Raw genomic sequence first — 20522 nt, 5'->3', positions numbered from 1 at the left:
CAAAATTAGCTGAGTGTTTATTTCACTTAAAGGAAAGCAGATGCAGTGCTTTGTATAAGCAGTAAAAGTGCATATGGAGCAAAAACAGGCAAAAGCACAAAATTATCATATTGTGGAACTCTTTACTATAGAGGAAGTTCTCTTCTGTGAAGGGAAGTGTTGTGTTTTCCAGCAGCAAACTATTATATTTTATTTTGTATAGCAATTTAGAGGTGACTATTTGTGCATGACCTTTGACATTTAAAATCACTAAATCTTATAGAAAGTATTAAGTCACTTGACATTTTTAARTATAAAGTGTTTAGACTATGGAAGTTATCTGAAAAATACATTAACTCAAATGTATATTCAGTAATATGTAGTCTTTATTTGATTTGCAAATACAATATGTTTTTATAAGAGGAAAGTTAATTGTGTATCAAAAGAAAATATGTTAAATTACTACTGAGAGAAGAGAGTCTTAGCACCTTAAAGACTTTTGACTTAAAACTGTTCCTTTAGTACATTTCCATTTTATGTTTCTTCCCTGGACTTTTCAAGAATTTTAATGGTTTTTTTTTCACATTTATGATAAAATGAAGACAGTAATCTCCTTGCTGATTGCGAGATACTGACTGCGCAGTGGTATTTATTGAACTGGATAGAAAATGTGTTTTCTATGGAGGTTCTGACTTATTTGTGAAAAAACAACAAAATTCAGCCTACTACAATAATAAGCAAGTTTTATTCAGTTTACTACAATATAACTGTTTTTCAATGGATTTAGGATTTTAGTATGGTAGAGGTCAATGACCTTGGCATGGGTTAACTTAGTGCTCTATTCCCTGGGCTCTAAAAGGTGTTTTAAAGTAATCTTCTGTGGGCAGGTTGATAGTCCAACAGTCACAAGAATACACTGAAGGAATTGCACAACCAAAAAGATCAATGCTTATGTTATATTCAAAATGAAGAGATATGAAAACAATATTTGGAGCTTTCACACAGCAAAAATCACATTGTTACATCCAGCTTTTTAGATGGAAGGTAGAGAGATACGTTAGCAGACAAACTGATAATCACAGTATAGGAAGAAAAGGGAGGTTTAACTCTTTCAGTTCCAGACTTCATTTATCAGACAGGATGAGCAATAGCGAATAAGATCTGTTATTAATCTTGAATTTGTCTAGCAGTGCAACAGAGGAAAATATTTTTCTTAACTTCTTGTTTCTAGGAAAGATGAGTATTTGCTTTAGGACCATGACCATGATGAATATAAGTCTTAAAAAGAAAAAAATCAAATGTTTAATTACATATATTTTTTTCAAGTTGTTTTCACATTCCCAGTTGTTTTGTATCCTTAAGTTACTGAATCTAGATTTAACACATATTCTTTGGATAATAAAAGATGTGAAGGAAAATGCATTTATTTTACACATTATCTGACTGAAATGGAACTTTATTCCTACTTCTTTCCAAAGAAATATATCTTGCCAGTATTTTGAAACCTGGGAGATTTAAAACATCAATTACCTCCTGTAAATTCATTTTTCCACTTYGAAAATAATGGATTGATTTTTAGATGTGCTGAAATGTGAGATTTTCATCTCTGACTTTTGTTGGAGTTATGAGTCACAGAACTCTGGAAAAATGAAGGGTGTAATGAAGATCTGATCTTAAGATCAGATTGAGGATCCTAGTTTTTTCCCTTCAGATGTGAAAATGCCCAGGGCCTATTTTTGTTTTCTTTTTAAAGTACATAGACAGTTCGTGACATGTTATTACTATATATTTTAGATTTGTTTTGGCTAACTCAGTTGTGTCCTTTCATCTGGTTACTTTACACATAGCATTTTACAAGACAATGTTTCTTCTTAAATGATTAGTCCTATGAAACACTTCCCTAAAACAATTCATATTTAAGGAATAAGAAAGTTGTGTATTTCAGGTATTACTCATTCAAAAATTGATATATTATAATGTGAATTTGACTTAGTAGATGAACCAAAACATTTTCTTCATCCACGTCTACTGTTGTTTGGCAAATTTAAATTGAAATGCTGCTATGGTACATCATGAGAAATATAGGTTGGGATTTCATGTCCTGCTTACCCGGTGGGAAAGGAAGGACCACATTTTTGCATGATATGCTTCAATCTCCTTTTATATTCAAGTGCAGGGTACTTCATGGAACATAAACATTCAGTGCAGTGTGGAAAAAGTAGTCTAGCTGAAGAGGTGCACCTGCAAAAAGATGGAATATAATTTGCTGGAATCATTTAAAAGAGTAAATAAAAAATTTTGACATGTTACTTTTTCCAAATTTTCCATCCTGGTGAAGATGGGGGAAGATTTTTAATTTCAATTCAAAGTGAAAACAAAGTTTGGACTTCCCATGGGGACAGTAGTGTAGTTCCAGGCTTTTAACCAACCATATCAATATCATGATTAGTTAGACATTTTCTCAGTTTTTTTTTTTCTTTTTCTGAGCAATACAAAATTCTAGGTTAAGCTTAGTTATTCTCCTGTTCAAAGGTATTTCTGTTAATGCTTTGCTTATTTTGAAGAGTTGATTTTTCTCACTTACCATATTTGCTTCCTTTGGGTCCCACTATTGCAAATGCTAATCAGCATCCTACTGAGTCATTTATTAGACTTTTAGTGCTTGCAAATACAACTTTATGGTACTCTTCTGACTCTTTGTCAAGTACATGCTGTAAGTTATAAAAATTCTTGGTAACTCTGTGCTGTTTTAGTTCTGTTGTGCAGTTTCTAAGCTTTTTAGAATAAGTTACTTTGGAATGTTCTTCTGAAGTCTTACTGATTGGTTGCTATTACCCCCTTCTTGCTCTTTATATAGCATTTTCAGTATGTTCTAACCATGCGTCTATCCCTTTCTGTTTCAATTCGTTCTTCCCAGCTGTGCAGTTCTTCATAAAGCTTAATGCCTTGGATTTCCTGCTACTTTCCCTAGCCCATGGTAACACTGCTAGATGCAAAAACTCTAGTTTTCAACTCCAATGTCTATATGAGGGCAAGGTTTGATGTTGTTTCAGCAATGATTCCTAGTCTAGCATGTTATTTTCCTGACTGTCTGGGGATTTTGGGATAGCTAGAGGTGCCATGGTGTGCAATAGCTCTTAGTTTAAAAAATGTGTCCCATTTACAGGTTTTTCTGAAGAATGTATTTTCTCCACAGTACAAAACATAGATATTAAATTAAATCTGCTTGTGCCTAACAACTTTCTTCTTCTTTACAAAAACTTATTCTTTGAAGTTGCCCAATTGAAGACAGTGGGATTAATTGGAGGGAGAGGGGAAACTCCCTACATGGTTTTGAGGGGTTGAGCCTTCATTTTTTTGAATAAGGTTGGCTTATGCCTTAATACAATGTCATAAGACAGATATTTCTGATTTACTGCCTTTCAAAACACAATGTTGGGGAACTTCAGAAGAACATTCTCACTCAGGATGAATTTCCTCAGTTCATAGCTAGGGAATCCAAATACTGTTAAAGTTGATTTTGAGATAATTCCTTTTGAGATTCCATCTTGTAATATGTTCTAAAATAGAAGTCTTACTAACTAGAATATGATAATAGGCAAATCTTGTGAATTGAAGCTACCTTGCTGATTTGTCAATTGGTAATCAAAGTTTGTGACAGCTCAGATCTGGTCATTTACTGACCTCCCTGGTTTCCCTTGTACAAAACATAAAATTCTGCAGTTCTTACTTCCATGCAAGTAGCTTATATGTATGTAATAACCTACAATGAATTAAGAGTCTTTGTTTTGTTCCAGTCGTTTGTTCCAGTTAGATGGTATTATTGATTTATATTGTTTAATATTATAACATTATTTGTAAAGAGTGTTCATAAATAGCCCATTTCTTCAAAAATTCATCACAGGCAGGCCTCCTCTCCCTCTCAATTACTGGTCAGACCATGCTGCCACAAGTACTAGGAGGTTTACCAGTATGTCTGATAGCTACAGCACCTGGCAATCTCACCTTATACTCACTGGGGAAGAAGTCTCTTGCTGAGCAGCAGCTATCTCATCCCTATAGAGATTATCAGACTGCTGCCCTTATAGCTGCAGAACTTCCCCTCTTTTACCCTACCACGGAGTTTTGCAAAGATGTCTTGCCTTCCCTTGTGGGATTCTACTTCCAACGTCCACAGCCAAATGCTGGGACTGGCATTCTATTGTTCCGGTTATACTTAACTATTTTATTCTGGGCTGTCAGGGTTTTCTTAGTTGAACTATCAAGCTGAAAATTAAATGATTATCTGAGCCCTCGTTCAGATTCTTTAAGCAATGTTCTTAATGTGTTAAATGCTACTTAGTTTTAAAATTATTATTAATAATGGGCTTCATGTATTGTTAACTACATGTCCTACTGCTGATAGATATGATATGAATGCAAGTTTTGAAACCCATTCTTGGGCATTTAAGATAAGCCTATACAAAACAGAAGTTTCATATTTGAGTTTTTGAATTGACTGAAACCAGCACAAAGATTTTAGATGTTTTGGTGTTTGAGCTTTGGTCCCATTTTGGAACAGGCCCAGAATACATCCTTTTATTTCAGGCCTCAAGTTTGCGTAGCCTATACTTATGTCCCTTTTGTTGTTATGCAGTATACCTTCTGCCTTTCTATGTGAAGGTTCTGGCATGCTTTCAAAGTTTGGGCAATACCTGAAATTTAGAATGTTTAACCTTGTTTATATATTCAAAGGGACTTTTCTAAAATAAAAAATTTTATTAAAAAATTAACATCTTTTTCCACCTTTTTCCTCATGTTCCTGTGACAAACTTAGGAAAACAAACACCAAATTAATTTTATTTGTTTAACTTTGGGCATTGCAAAGATATAGCATTGGCAATTTTGGTTCTCATTGAGAGTAACAGCTATAATTCTTTATAGCAGTTATGACAAATAGAATTCAAATTTTTATTCAAAGTTCCAGTCCTTCAAACATGTAATTACTTTAAGCCAGTGGAAAATGATACTATTATCAGTGGGACTGCTCAGATCTTTAAAATTAAGCGTATGTATAATCTTTAAGGGAACAGGCCTTATTTTCTGAAAGGGAGGATAAATCTATACATGAAATCTTGATCATATACCATGTTTGGGTTCATTCTTTATCAATGAAAATGCATAGATCTTTTAAGATCTACTTACACTAAATTTTCTGTTGTGTATTCTTGAGAATGTACAGGTTCATTGCTACTGATTTATTCTAATTCTCACTGTTTCATAAGTCTCAGGATAGATTTAAGAGAGTGGGGAGAAAGGTCATTTTGAATTTATAGAAGACTCATCTGTACATCCTGTGCCATCTAGATCATATATGTACCCTGAGAACTCTGTGAAAGGATGGATTCCTGTGGTGTACTGAAAATAAAAGTCCAATTTTATATGTTCTTTTGTCCTTCACAGTGTTAAAACTAAAATTTGTGCCATATTTAAATGTGCTCAAAAGTTTGTGCCACCGTACATCAGGTGTTTAGAAAATAGTTGAAAATGAAAGTCATTTTAGTATTTGATTTTGGAAACAAAATATTTGTTTGTGGGATTTCTTTTTACCTTTTTGTTTTGAAGAGCTACCTACAGATCATTTATTGTGTTAAATAAACAAAATACTGGGTTAAAAAAACTATTCATATTACAGCAAACCAAAACAAATATTAGTGTATCCTTGTACTGAGAGGCAGGCTGATGTGCCCTCTGGATGGGTGTCTCTCTCTGCCTTAAAGGTAGAGGTAGCTGCAGGTAATTAGGCTCCTAACTTTTTCTTTAAACATTCTCAACATTCTTCTTGAAAATGCATTGTTGAATGAGTGATACAGATATCTGGCATAGTTATATCACTGCTTATCCTGCACTACTAAGTTGTTTCAGCTTGTAGTGGTTTGGTTTCTTTTTTCCTAGAACTTCTAGAAAAATTCTAGGACTTTATTATACAAATAATGCTATTTAAATCTTCTTTACTGTGGTCTCTGCAATTAATGGTATCCCTGGGTAAATTCACTATAACTTAATTTACCCAGTTAATACTACTTTTAAACTATTCAAAAGTATAATTGTTTATAATGCTTTAAGTTCTATTATTATTGGGAATAAATTACTTATTATTGTGAGGAAAAGACTTTATATGCAGATTATACTAGAACTGTATCAACTTCTCATCAAAAACCTTAAGATGCTCAATCACTTAATTTTGCATGTGATGAGCAGTGCCATTGAATTCAATGAGATCCATGGATATGAATGAGCTTTGAATTATGCCTAAAATGATAATTATTATTAGGATCAGTTGCTACAGTTTTCTGTATTTATAGAGACCTTCAGCTGTTTATTGGATAAAAGATATGGACCTGTGTTGCCACAACAGCTAATTTTGGCACAAGGAGTGTGAAAAATTAAATACTTATATTTAATTCACCTTTTGCATTAAAACTACTAAGATATATTGGATACCTAATTCTAGAGTTGGTATTTTTATTTCTGTTTAATTCTAAGCTGACATTTTATACAGATATTTCCTTTTTAAATGAATTTCTTATGAATTCAATATCATTGTTACAGATTTCATTTTTGTAGCTAGTTATACTGTAAATAGCAATTTTTTTTTATAGATTATCCCAATTACATAGTTCAATTTTATTGGCCAAAGAATGTACAGAACTGTGTAAGTTTAATTCTTACACAACAGTAAGAGAATTCATGTTAGCGTATGAGTTGCTTGGACAACGCTCAGTAAAGGCAAATGAGGTAATTAAAGATAGGAAGCTAAGAAGTATTATTTGAAGCATATTATTTGAAGTGTGGACACTTCTGGTCAAAAGTAAATTAGGTTCATTTTGCTGTAATTACCTGAAGTAAAAAACAAACACAGGCCCCTTCAATTTTGAATGTCCACCTCCTGCTTAATGCTTTTTAACTAGTGTGCTTTAACTTTATACTTCATTATTACTCTCTATTTTACTGTTTATTACTTCTTTATTTTATTCTTTGACCACATTTGTACAGGCGCTTTCCTTGAGAGGAAGTAATTTTCCTTCTGACTGTGAAAGTACTATAATCTGACTGAGAAACCTCTGAATAGTTTGTAAGTTCTGTTCACAGATTCACAGAAAATATAAATGAAGAGTTATCTGCAATATTGCTTCACCTTATTCTCAGCTGGCTTCTGACTACCAGTTACTGCCTGGTGTTAAATGACATGAAATATAACACCTAAATATTTTGGGACTTTAATCTTTTTTATTTTTCTTTTACTGGAACAATGTCTGCAATTTTAGAGGGATCTGACATGATAGACTAAAGTTTCAGTCATTTTAGAATTTGCTCACTTCAATGGCTTTTTTTGTTCCACTCAGATCCCTTTAAAAATGACTAGGATCTCAGGTATGAAACAAACAAATATTGGTTAAATTCCCACTTGCTTTGAAGTAGACCTGTGGGCTTTTCCTCCCTTCCCTTCCCTTCCCCTCCCCTCCCCTCCCCTTCCTCTTCCCTTCCCCTTCCCTTCCTTTCCCTTCCCTTCCCTTCCTTTTTTTATTTGTGCACTCAAGCAGCATAATTTAGAACACAAAGTGTAACTAAAGTGATTTTATAGCAAAGCTATTGTTGTGGCATAACAATGAGATTATAAATTTCCAGAAGTTCTAAAATCTGGTACAAGACTTCCAGGGTAGCCTTGGCTCTGTACAGTGTCATAGATGCATCTCAACAACAAATAACAGAGTTCATATGTTTTAACGCGGCATATAAAATGTATTTGCAAGCAAACTGGAAAAAATCATGTTAGGTACAGCTCACTGCATTATATGTACATCCTCAATTTGAATTCAAATATAGCAATTGTAACACAGAATTCTATATATGTGCAATTGACAGTAGAAAAAAATTGCATATTGAGCAAAAGCAAACATACTTAATATTTTTTTAAAAAGGTGTAAATGTTTAAGTCATATTTTTGACTGCATTACTTCTGTTTTGTGTATATGTGTATTATGATTTTTTGTTAATAATATTGATATTTCTACCTTTCAAGACATCATGAGAGTAAGGTGTAGTAGCATAGCTTCTGGATACTATTTTATTAAGAAGTTTACTGAAGCTTTACTGGATAATGCTGTAACAGAAGTAGGGCTGGAATAAAAGACTCAGTTCTCACATTACAGACATTTAGGATGGAATTCAGTTTGCACATATGAGTGCTACATGTCTAAACTCCAATTATGCTTGATCAAGATCTGTTCCATGCAGCCAGTAGAGCCAAGACAATGCTTCATCTTATCCACTAGTCCACTAGTGGCTGATCAGTTACATCACAGTTTGGGCTCTTACTGGATCAGAACCAAAACGGTTTTAGGCATTTTAAATTTCAGCAAATAATGCTTAATATATATTCAGCTTGGTGAATAAATAAAGTATGTTGTTTTAGATGAAGGATATCCTCACAAATTGAATGGGAAGGATTCTATAATCACCAGCATACCTCATGAAGATGGAAAATATTAGAATAGGAATACACCAGACTTCACTAAAAGAAAATGCCAGAAAGGATCTTGTTTATCATCTGCATTAATACATCTAATTTCAAGTATGAGCCTTTTTGTAAAACTCATATTTCCAAATCAAAACTGATTCCTGTATTGATTTTAGGTGTCTCCTTTGTGGATTTATTACAAGGAATTTTGACTCTCACTTTCTTTAAAAAGATAGTTGGAGGTAATGAAGGAAGAGGGAGACTTGAGATCAGTACTTGTCTCATGATGAAATGATTCAGGCATTTTCAAATTTTCTGCTGCGTAGGAGCATGCTGTATTTCCTGGTGCGTGGACAAAGCTAACTGAAGGAGCACCCCTRCTGCTCCTGACATTATTTCTGGTGGTATTCACTTTACTTACTTTTCTCAGACGATTGCTAACTTTAAATGCAGGAACATGCCCAGCTCTTAAGTTTTTTCCCTCCTAAGGCAACAGCTGTAAATACATGCTGAACAGTTACATTCTTGTTGCTTACTTTCCCTCTGACCTTCCCCTTTCCATCCTGTCTTAGAATAAAGGAGTCTGTAACCAGTAAGCTTTATGTTTGCCTCAGCGTTCAGTGTCTTTAGATTGGCTTTCAGGATATCAGCTAGGTCTACTATCCCAAGATTTAGCTGTGGGCTATGAATTTTATGAGCCTCAGATGGGTCTAAGTATGACATACTGAGTTGGAAATGGCAATTTTGGGGCAGAGGGGATGTAGAGCTTTTTAAAAGTTATAGAAGCATAGAAATGAAGAAATGGTCAACCTCAAGAAGGAATCTTAGGAATAACTTTGTTATGCTGTTGTCTTTGAGCTTACAATGAAACCATATTCCAGAAAGACTGTTGGTATGTAGTAGGTGCTCTTCAAGACAAACAAAACATTTAGCTTCCAAACAGAGTGAATGTATTAGGATGTGACAAAATATTAAGTGGTAATATTAAGTCATGTATACATGGCTTAGAGGAAACCATTAAAAAACAAAAAACCTTAAAACCTTCAAAATTGTCCCAAACAACATTGTTAAATACTATTAAGTTCTAATGCTTCAGTTTCTTCATGTACAAATGTCAGGTCAAGGACAAGGAAAACAGTTTTCCCTTTCAAAAGAGGGCGATGTGGAATATGTTCACTATGAAATGTTTATACTGTACCTTCAAAGGTAAGAATTATACAAATACATTACTGTCACTATTAAGTTGAAAAATTACTGCATTGAAAGTGATCCATATTTGCTTTCCTCATAGAAGTACTTTTCCTGCCTGATTGGGCCATTAAATTATCTCTTAATTTAGACTATTTCTTGGAAAACAAAAAGACTATTCCTCCTTGAATCTATTTATTTGATAGTTAAAATATTCCCCTACTCAAGAAAATACAAATAAGCAGAGCTATTTAATACATAAGAAYACATTTTTTGTTTTGTTTTTACAATTACCAGAGGTGGTCTTTAAAACTTAGAACCAACTACAACAACAAAACTCCTATACTTTCATCATTGGCATTCATCCTTATCCAGCTATATATGTACTTCTCTTGTTGCTGACAGATAGATTGTGGCCTCCAGTTTTTTCCTCAGGAGAACTTAACTGCTGAGAATGCACTTAGAAACCCCTTTTTTGAGTTTGAACATGTCAGCTTTGTCTGTTCAAAGGTCTCATACTTAATTATTTATTCAAAAGTATTCTGAAAATTAGTGGGTAAATTTGGAAAGTTTTCTCTTTCCTCTGTCATTTCCTTCTTCTACCTCCATTGTATTATTTCTCCTTTATCTTCCTCTGCCTTAGTTTCTTCTTTTTTGCTGTTTTGATCTCCATCAATATACTTCTTTAATCTTTTACCTTTAACCTCTTCTTCTTTTTTCATTTTTCTATGTTATTAAATATTTTTAGAAATGAAAAGATTCAGGTACAAAATTCAAATATTGCACCCTAATGGTTTTCATGGTTTAAATAAAGCACAAAAAATGCTATGAATGCTTCTAAAAACCACTAAAACTGAGATTTTAAATTTTTAACAATAAAAAACTTATTGTTTTCTTATACTAGGATTTTTTTTAATAGTTCCTTAATGTAATTTCAATACTATTCAGTGTAATAATCTACCAATTGGTACACCAACTGATTCTTCCACAAATATACATACATTTAATTTATTCACAGTGAAATGACTTCAGACAACTTTATCAAATGGACACTCAATAAGATTTCTAGAACCATAGATGAATAGCCATTAAATGTATCTTACTATAATACAATTTAGAAAGTACTTTGTATCCACACATTATAGAAAACAAATCAATAGATTTAGCACTTCTGCACATACATACACACGCAGTACACACACAGAGATGTAAAATAACCAATTGAATGTTTTAACTGCACAATCCCAAAGCATATAAATATAGCAACAGAAACTCATTGCAGTTCTTTCACTTAATTCAGGAAATTTCCTGACAGGAAAAACTCATGACAGAGCATGCAAGAGATGAAAATATTCTGCCACTGTATAAGAAAATTCCTATAATTAAATATCCACATACTTTTCTTATTTTGTTTGTTCTATAGGCTATTTCTATTTAAAATATATTTCCAATTCCCTTGCTAAGAACTATCATCCTTAATCAATTATATTACCTCGCTGAATTGATAACTCTAAGATATTTTTCCCTAGTGTTTGAAAATATTTGTAGCTATTGACAGTATCTCGTATTTGACATTGTCCTTTGACACCATCATTGTTTATATATGCATTTATTTACTTTGTCAGATATTCTGCAGTAATTGATGATGTGCAGAACCTAAACTGATAGAGTTGATAATGAGAGTGACATAAACCCACATTTACTGCACAAGGAAGCAAGTGCTACAGAGTAATTTATGCACTTATAGTTCTGGTTTACCTCACAGTAACATGTTCATTTGCCTTGTCTTGAGGCACAAATGGCCAAAGTTTCTTTGTGCATAATACTCAGTTTATCTTCTCTTTTAAAACCTTCCTGGAGTACCTTTTCTACTGGGAAGCTGCCAACTTCTAATTTATACGTAAATAATCAGAAATTCTAAGGAATTTACAGACTGCATAGTGAAGTATTTATAGAAAAAAAAAAGATTATATTTAAAAGGCATTAGTATTTTCTTAAGACTATTATGATTCTTTTCAGTTTTCTTTAGAAGTAGTATAGATTTGGTATTTGGCATCACTGCAATTTGAAGCTTCCAGGTATTTACATAATAAATTAGTGCCAGCACTTCATTTAATTAACTCACTTTGCTGTATTGCTAAACAGGAGCTTCATATTATAAGTGAAGAGGCATTAGGGAGAATAGTAAATGGAGGACTAAATAAATCATCACACATATGTCAAGATGTCAGATTTCAGGAAAGAGATCTATACGAGGAAAGGTAGAAGTATTTTTTGCACTTCCTGGAAATTTTACTTACTATGGGAAACATGACAGGATCAGCAGTAATTTATTACAGAATAAAAGCTTTTCTAAGTGCCATGTGGCATAGATAGCACTGGGGCTAATTCAATAGCTAAGAATCATCATGGGAAAAGTGCGGCCTGTATTAATTTCTCCATAATTTAAAGTCTAAACTAGATTTACTTCTTTAGAATCTTTCTGTCATCAAAGTAAACACCTCAAAGGGTATTGTAGCCTAAKATCAGATTTCTCTCCTTGCTTTCATTAACTAAAGAAAAACTGGAATGGTCCATGCTGACTATACCAGGTGGTCACAGCTCAGCGAAACTCTTCATCAGCTCATTATATTGGTTTCTCCCAGTCAGGTTCTCCAAGTACTAAAGAAGAACATGGGCAGCCTTTATTGCAGGTTCTGTCCTGTAATGTATAGCAAATTCCACATGTGCAACCTGGACAAAATATCAGTTAAAGCAACAGGGAAGCTGATCCCACTGTATGTTTGATGATGAGCACTGCAAAGTAGTGACAGAACAAGTAAACAAAAGACAAAACTCTTTTCAGAATTCCTGGCTAGGAAGACATGTATTAAACAAAGGATGTGCCTTTGTAGATCTTTGTGATCTCAACACTCATTTACTGTAGGGAAAAAGTCAGTGACTGCAGAAAAGAGCTTATAGTGTCCATAGTGAACATAGCAACAGAAAAATCAGAAAGAGTTGATAGACACAGGAAGATTTATTACCCACAGTCATGAAAGTAACATGACAGACTTTTAATGGGTCATTTTATTCATAACAGATCTAGTGAAGCTTGGTTTCCTATGGGTTTGTGTACTTTGTACTTTGCTTCTTTCTTGACCTACATGACAATATCTCACATTTTGTTAGTTGTAATACCTCCCCCAGAATGTCTTGTGGAAAGTCCAAGATATGACCATTCTGGTTTGTCTGCTGCTGCCAAATAGAATACTTAGTAGATATTTTTTCCCTGCCTTTCATAGGGTCTAGAAATTAATTTGGGGCATCTTCTCTTTCCATTGAGTTGCTGACTGTCACAAGTCTTGTCAGAATCTAATTATCTTGAGTCTTTTACTCATCTTTAAATTTTGGTTGAATTTGTCCAATATATTGAAGATTACTGGAAAGGAAAGACTGAAAAGGAGACTGACAACAGACATACAAGCTTTGTTGCTTTAGGAAAACAGAGTAAAGAGATACCATCACTCAATGGTATCCCAGTCTTCATATATATGTATACATATAGGATGTGTATCTATGCATGTAAACTTTTGTATATATCTATTCCCAGTGTGAAGGGTTATCAATGTGTATAATACACTGTTGTGTGATAATGAGCTCAGCATCTGATGGAACTGGCTCAATTCATCCTTTGCAATTAGGTGTTTGAAATGACCAGTTATATTCAGTGCATTTATGGGTGCTCAAGTGAAGCAGGTTTCTGGGTCTCTTCTCTTCCTCTGGCAATACAGTGCATCCATAATGGACAGACATAATTAGTCTCTTTATACTTCAGATATGAGCAAAACCAAAATGTGACTAAACAAGATTTTGTTTGAAAAAAGCACATGTAGAATCTGTGCTTTGTAGAACAGCATATTTAATAAGAGAACTTTAATAGACAGACACTGAGGACTAAACAGGTTCAGTCTGATGTGCGTATTCCTTACAAATTGTGCTGACAATGTTCTTACTGATGGCAAGTGTTACATAGATGCATCTCAATAGATGATCTATTAGAATGTGCTAGATCAGTAAACAGAACATTTGCTAAGTAGACTATGATCTGTTAGGCCATAGTATCTCTAAAATAATGTTGAAATTATGTCTAGAACTTCCTTTTTTGCTACTGATACACATAATTTACTACAGCTGGAGTTTCAGAAGTCATAAATTGTACTTTAAAATGTTATTGACAACACATTGTCTAAAAAAAGTGTTACAGAAATGAAATACAAGGATAACTTCCACAAACTGATGAAGTGGATGAAGTGGTAAATTCTTGAATTTTTTTTTTTTTTTTGGTCTCTTCCAATAGAAATAACAATAAAGGGTCTGTCACAGAACAATTTAGGTTGGACAATTGCAAGAACAGAACCACATCACTCAGTGGCATATAATCTAAAATATATTTACTAAGCAGGATGGGTATGTCAGGAGGATAGCAATTTATATTCTAAGATTTCTATTCTACAACACACAACACGCTCACACCACTTGGGGTCTGGACTTAAGAAACACCAACACAAATAGCCAAAATCAAGATCATACCTATCCTCGAACATGTACCAGGCAGAGTTTTACTCTTGTACACTCTTTTGTTTATGGCCTTCAAATTGGTCTGCTTTACCATCTGAATATTGACAATCTGAGTAAGGCCACAGCGCAGTTAACATCCGCTCTTTATGCATCCTTTAAACATAGCTTTCAATTTAGCAGGCAATCTCTAAGAACTCTTGAGGATTGTTATGAATCCATGAACTGTCTATTACAGGTCTATGTCTGAGTCATTTTTGAAAATTAGTCTAAGGTTCTTAATAATTAAACCATGCAACAATAAGCAGAACAAAAGCTTACCTTTTGCAAATATGGCCCTATCTGCTTCTGAAAATGTCATTCATACACCTTCAAAAGTGACAATAGGTTTTAGGCATGAGGTCTACACACATTTAATGGTCATCTGTACTAGAAAATAACATCAAGTACTTGCTAATCACATCTTTGATTACTTCTCTGTCTCTGAAGAATTTTGACTTTGCATAACTTTCCAGTGTCTGAAAGTAACTTGTTTAAAGAGTTTTCTCTCATTTCATTTTTTTTCCTTGCATGTAAGGAGATAAGTAACCTAACTCAGCGATTCATTCTGTGTTCAATCTCATCTCTGTCTTAAACGGTTTAGACAGAGCTTGCCAGGTTAGCCAGCCCTTCTTCATGCAGCAATCATCTCAATGTTTTACTCTTCATTTATTTAATAGGTAACTGTTATCCCTGTTCCAAGCTTATTGGCAAGGATATAAGTGAATAGGTTCCAACATAGCACAGATGTTCTTTTGTAAACGGACCAGTAGAGAGTACTGACTGGAGGGCAGGGAACCTTGCAGTTTTCTGCACTGTCACATTGCCATCATGATGAATTTGAGCAGTATAAACCAGAGTTCCCGAGACGATGTTTAATCACAAAGTCACAGGAAGAGCAGTTTCACAAAACCAAAGGAGAGTATATTAATATCATAAATGAAAATAAAGAAAAGGGAATAATGTTGCTGCATGTTACCTTCCTATTCCTTGGCCAGATTTTGTTTTTGTCAGGTAAATGTGTGCTGCATATGTAATTCTTTAAAAGAGAGATTTCTGCCTTAAACTGTATAGCTAGTCCCTCTCTATCCTCTTTGATGGTAGACCTTGCTATTTTATTTTCCTCTTTCTAGGAGAAAGCAGACATTTTGATCACTCTGGGCAGCAGAAAATCCSTTCCTAAGTTTGTAAATGTAATGCCACTTGAATGTATGGTGTAGTGTTTCAAGAGATGATATATATGAATATAATTTTTCAAGGCTTCCCAGTTACTGAAACATTTCATCACATCGATGRATGATAACATCAAAATTAATTCTCATCAATCACAAATTACTGCAAGTCCTTATCATGACAAGCTATATGTAATGGGGAAAACCAAAATGCTTTGTGAAATTTCTCATCTGATCAAATTATTATCTCAGGGAAATCTGACTTTGATCAAATAACACATTAATGATATTAGATCTTAAATCTTGTTCTGGATCAATTACTGGATCACCCTTCCTTTGTTAATTGGACTTTATTTTCTTTCACCTTCCATGTAACAGATTCTACTGGTCTAGAGAAGAAATAAGGCCTATTTTATCTGCATGCTTTTTATCAATTGTAATTGTACCATGTAATCTAAAGTCATATACTTCCCAGCTTATTTTAAGAGCTCTCAAGGCATTTGTGTTTGGAGAGTTTAATTAATGTTGAAAGCAAAAAACAATATATAGATTTGATCCTTAGAGGATAATAGTGTGGGACAACCTCTTCTTGATATCCAGTTGTAAATTGTTTCAGGGATTAATGTAGATAAGCTCTTCACACATTTCTGCTCTCAAAGGTCTTTTTCTGTGCCTTTCATCCTGTCCCAGAACTATATTAATTCCTGTATTAGATTATGGATAGCAGATGTGAGTAAGAACTGTGTATTAATCCAGCTGATGCGCATGCTCAGGGAAGGACTGGAGGACAAGCTCCCAGCTTAGAAAGGAAGGATGGTGAAGATTTTTTCCTGGGCATAGAGAGGCATTTCATTCCTTCCATCTGTCTTTCTGAGAAAAGAGAAAACAGAGCCTAAAGCACTGCAGGTAGTTTACTTACTTAAACAGTAAAATCATGAGGAGGTCAAGATGCCTTTTGCATTTTATATACCTTTCAGAAAAGGAATCATCTGTTAGGACCATCATCCCTTTCCTGTCCAAATGGCAGGTAAGTGGGAGGAGATTTCCCAGCATGGTTTCTCTCCTTTTCCCCATAGGTTGTAACCTTTCTCATTATGACAAAAACAAATATTTTTAACCCAGTTAAGAATTCAGTAATTTAAATAAATTATCACTGGAACATAATTTACTTACTAATCCCTGAGAAATATCCATGCAACAAAGATCTCACCCATGTACCATGGCAGAGCATTCAGAATTGAAGTGAGGCATAAAGAGAGCTTCATTTGAGGGATGATATCACAGAATCACAGAATCGCTGAGGTTGGAAGGGACCTCAGGAGATCATCTAGTCCAACCCCTCTGCTCAAGCAGGGTCACCTAGAGCATATTGCACAGGATTGCATCCAGGCGAGTTTTGAATATCTCCAGAGAAGGAGACTCCACAACCTCTCTGGGCAACCTGTTCCAGTGCGCTGTCACCCTCACAGTGAAAAAGTTTTTCCTCATGTTCAGATGGAACTTCCTGTGTTTCAGTTTGTGCCCRTTGCCTCGCGTCCTGTCGCTGGGCACCACTGAAAAGAGTCTGGTCCCATCCTCTCGACGCCCTCCCTTCAGATACTTGTACACATTGATAAGATCTCCTCTCAGCCTTCTCTTCTCCAGGCTAAACAGGCCCAGCTCTCTCAGTCTTTCCTCATGTAGGTGTCTCTAGTGCTACAAAAGATTAAAATGGATGCCAGATCAAATTTACTATTGAAATGGGCAGAAGAAAATGACAGACCAGATAGGATGTGTGAAGTTTGTAAGCCATAGAAATAGGGAATTTAAATTTTCTCAGAACTTCATCAAGATGATTGTTCTTCTTTTGCAGCCATTCTGTTTTGCAAGACACAGGACTTCTGGTGTCATGGAGTCCACAGCCTCTGCAAAGGGAGGGTTCCTACCATGCAGATTTTAGTCTCTCTGCAGAGGTAGTTCTTCTAACTAACATTCTTATTATTTATTATAAATATAAATATCTGGCATTTTCAGAATGTAACAAAAAATAAGATACAAGTCAAGAAGAGAAAAAGTTTATTTTATTTTTTCAGTCAGAATTCAGAAGTTTCCAGAATGGGAATCTAGGAACTGTGAATAAAGCTGAGAAAATACATTGTCTGTCTACCATCTTTGTGAGTTCACATGGAGATCTTGCAGAAACTTACCTTTGCAGACCACCAGCAGAATCTCAGAGGCTGGGAAAGATGAGGAGAAAAAGATACATAGAACAGGATCCACGTATTGCCTCCTATTGTCCTTAACAGACTAGATTAGGCTATGTCTATGTCAGCAAGCAGTGCAGTACATTAAGAGCAGCTTCATAGGGCAAAATAGTAAGTGCTGAGGGCCTGAAGTCCATACTATGTTCATTTTCAGGGTTTTACTGTGGACTGGTTCTAATCCGGTTCTGAATGCCTGCTACTGGCTGGAAAACATCTTCCAGTTTAGTTTCATCCCAAAAGAACTCAGTTTGTCTGGTCTGAGATTGCTTTGTGACACAAACCAAAGCACAGTAAGTGGAGGTAGTCAGAGATTGTTTCAGAAGTGCACCTCCGAGCTAAGCACTGAAGYGAATGCACTCTTAACCTTCTAGTACAACTGTCAGAAGGCTGACGTTTGCATACACCTTGCACATGCAGCATTGAATTGGGCCCATGGATGCACAAATAAATGCTCAGAAATGTCCACAAAATATTTTTATTTTCTTCATCAAATTCAAATACAAATCCTACCCAAGGATGCAGTTTGAAAAGGTAGCTATTGCATTGCCTATAACTAATATATTGTTGCTGTTCACTAGTTTTTTTCCAAGGCAAAGAAGGCACTCAGGCAGAGTATGCACACAGGCAGAGTATGCCCATCATGTATTAATTCAGAGCCTTTCACACTGTTAACCTAATTCCTAGTGCGGTTCTGTGTTATTAGACTGTCAAATTAACAGCTTCCTGACTGATCATTCTTTTTAATTGTATTGTAGATATTTTGAAACAGTTTGATATCTGTGTTGTTTTTCTCTGTAATTAGATGCTTTTTTTTCTGATATTAAACAGACTTATTAGATTATTTTTAACCTCAGTACTTCTCAGAAGCCATTGCATGCATGCTATTAGGTATGTGTAATTCTCTTTGTATAGCTCAAATGCATTAAAATGAATTATCTTGTCTATATTAGCCAGTTATTAACACTGTAGAAACTGTAGCCTTCCTGCTGACTGTTACATTATCTAAAAGGAAAATACAAATCAATTGTATTTTCACCAAACAATATATTCAAATGTTGTTCTAGTTCATCTATCTTTTATAATGATCATTTAAATTTGGGGGAAAAAAATCTAGTAAATAAACATTGTGTGTAATTACTTCCACTTGAAGAAAACAATGGGATTATAATGTTTCCAAGGTAAATTTTTAGCTACTCCACAAAACACTCCACTACTGCACTTGGCAGGAAGTCATCATTGACTTCCACTGAATCATTCTGCACAATTTAATTCCATCAAGAGCAAATGAAGACATGAGACTGATGGTACATTTTTTGCACTTGAGATCCAATATATAGATTAACAATGCGTTCTTCTGCTTGTCACTTTTTAAAATGGACTTTCCAAATGTGATTCATTTAAAGATTAAATACATATAGTTAGATGTCTACAGGTGTGCTAAGGGCACGGTTATCCACCGGAGAGATCTGCTGTGCCATTTAAGATTCTCTAAGTTATTCTGCTTTGCCTCCAGATGTGGATCCATAAACTCACAGGTTTCCTATAGATCCTGTTCAATCTGCGAGACCACACAGACGTCTCTGATAACTTAAACCATCTCCATTAGCACTAGATGCTGAAGGATGAAGGTCTAAAGAACCTTTAGACACAAACAGGTAAACATCTAAATTTAGGTGTTTTAGAGCTCATTTCAGCTACTTTCCCATAGACTTCTAGCACCTTTTGAGGTGCTCTTCTGGACTTCAGTGTCTGCTTCAGAAAATCATCTCTCTCATGCATCTCTCACAGATCCTATATCTGCAGGCAATGTGTGGACTGACACTCCTACTTTCAAATGGCACTAGCCATCTGTTTAGGCTCATACTGAGTCCCATCCTCACTGCTGATTTATGAAACAGAGTTCTAGTCTACTTTAAATATGTTCTTTTTTTTCTATAAAAATTAGGAAGAATCATAATGCAGACCTTTCCAGTTGTGTCTAGTTTCTGCTGTGGAATCATTTGGGTTTCATAAGTAGTGAGATAATTCAAAAACATTTTTGTTTGCTTGTTCCCTTCTGTTGCTTTTTAAGTCATGTGGATATGCTAAGTGTGGCTGTTTATAGCTGTTTCAAAGGTATTCATTGAAGAATTCTGCTATAAAAGTCTATGACCACATAAGCTTTGAAACATTTTATATTGCACCTATGTTGGTAAGAGACTGTTTTCAGCGAAATTATTTTCAATTCACATTCTTTCAATTAGGTCAATCAAAATATGATTCATGAATTAGATTTACAACAATGTGCTAAAATAATGAGGAAGATGGTATGTTTATTATAGTACTAGATTTTTGATAATTTAGTATAGGCACTTGAATTTTGATAAACTTTATAATCTAATTGTACCTGCTGAGTGGAGGGTTGGACTGTATGACTTCCAGAGGACCCTTCCAACCTGAATGATTCTATGATTGGCAAAATGATTTCACCATGTGGAATACTTAATGTGTTCATTATATACATATATGTGTGTGTGTGTGTGTGTGTGCGCGCGCGCGCGCGTGCGGGCATGCTTGTGTATGTAAATATTTATATACTCCACAACTTTCTCTGTTACTAGGCATTCATCTCCACTCCTACAGTGGAGAAATATCCTAAGAAATCTCCGAAGAAATATCAAAATTATCTTTGTGGCATTTTCAGTATAGTAATTATAGTTTATAGACAATTGATTATAGACAAGTATATAGAACTTAAAACTTTTAATTTGAGCCCTCTACAAAGGATATTATGATTCCTAACAGTGTTTGATTATACAAGCAGAATTTTACCAAAAAAGTGCCACAACAGTATTTTATAAAAAT

At 34.6% G+C, this 20522-nt stretch overlaps 1 protein-coding gene across 1 annotated transcript in view; it reads left to right on the top strand.

Annotated features, from left to right (window-relative positions):
- LOC112972101 (CUB and sushi domain-containing protein 1) overlaps positions 1-20522 on the top strand; it is a 579349-nt gene that overhangs the window by 258694 nt on the left and 300133 nt on the right. The gene's annotated exons all lie outside the window — the stretch shown is intronic.

Source organism: Apteryx rowi, unplaced genomic scaffold (genome assembly GCF_003343035.1).
Source record: "Apteryx rowi isolate R43461 unplaced genomic scaffold, aptRow1 scaffold_474, whole genome shotgun sequence".
Taxonomy (NCBI): Eukaryota; Metazoa; Chordata; class Aves; order Apterygiformes; family Apterygidae; genus Apteryx; species Apteryx rowi.
The sequence above is the reverse complement of the archived record's forward strand: the minus strand, read 5'-3'. Positions and strand labels throughout refer to the sequence as shown.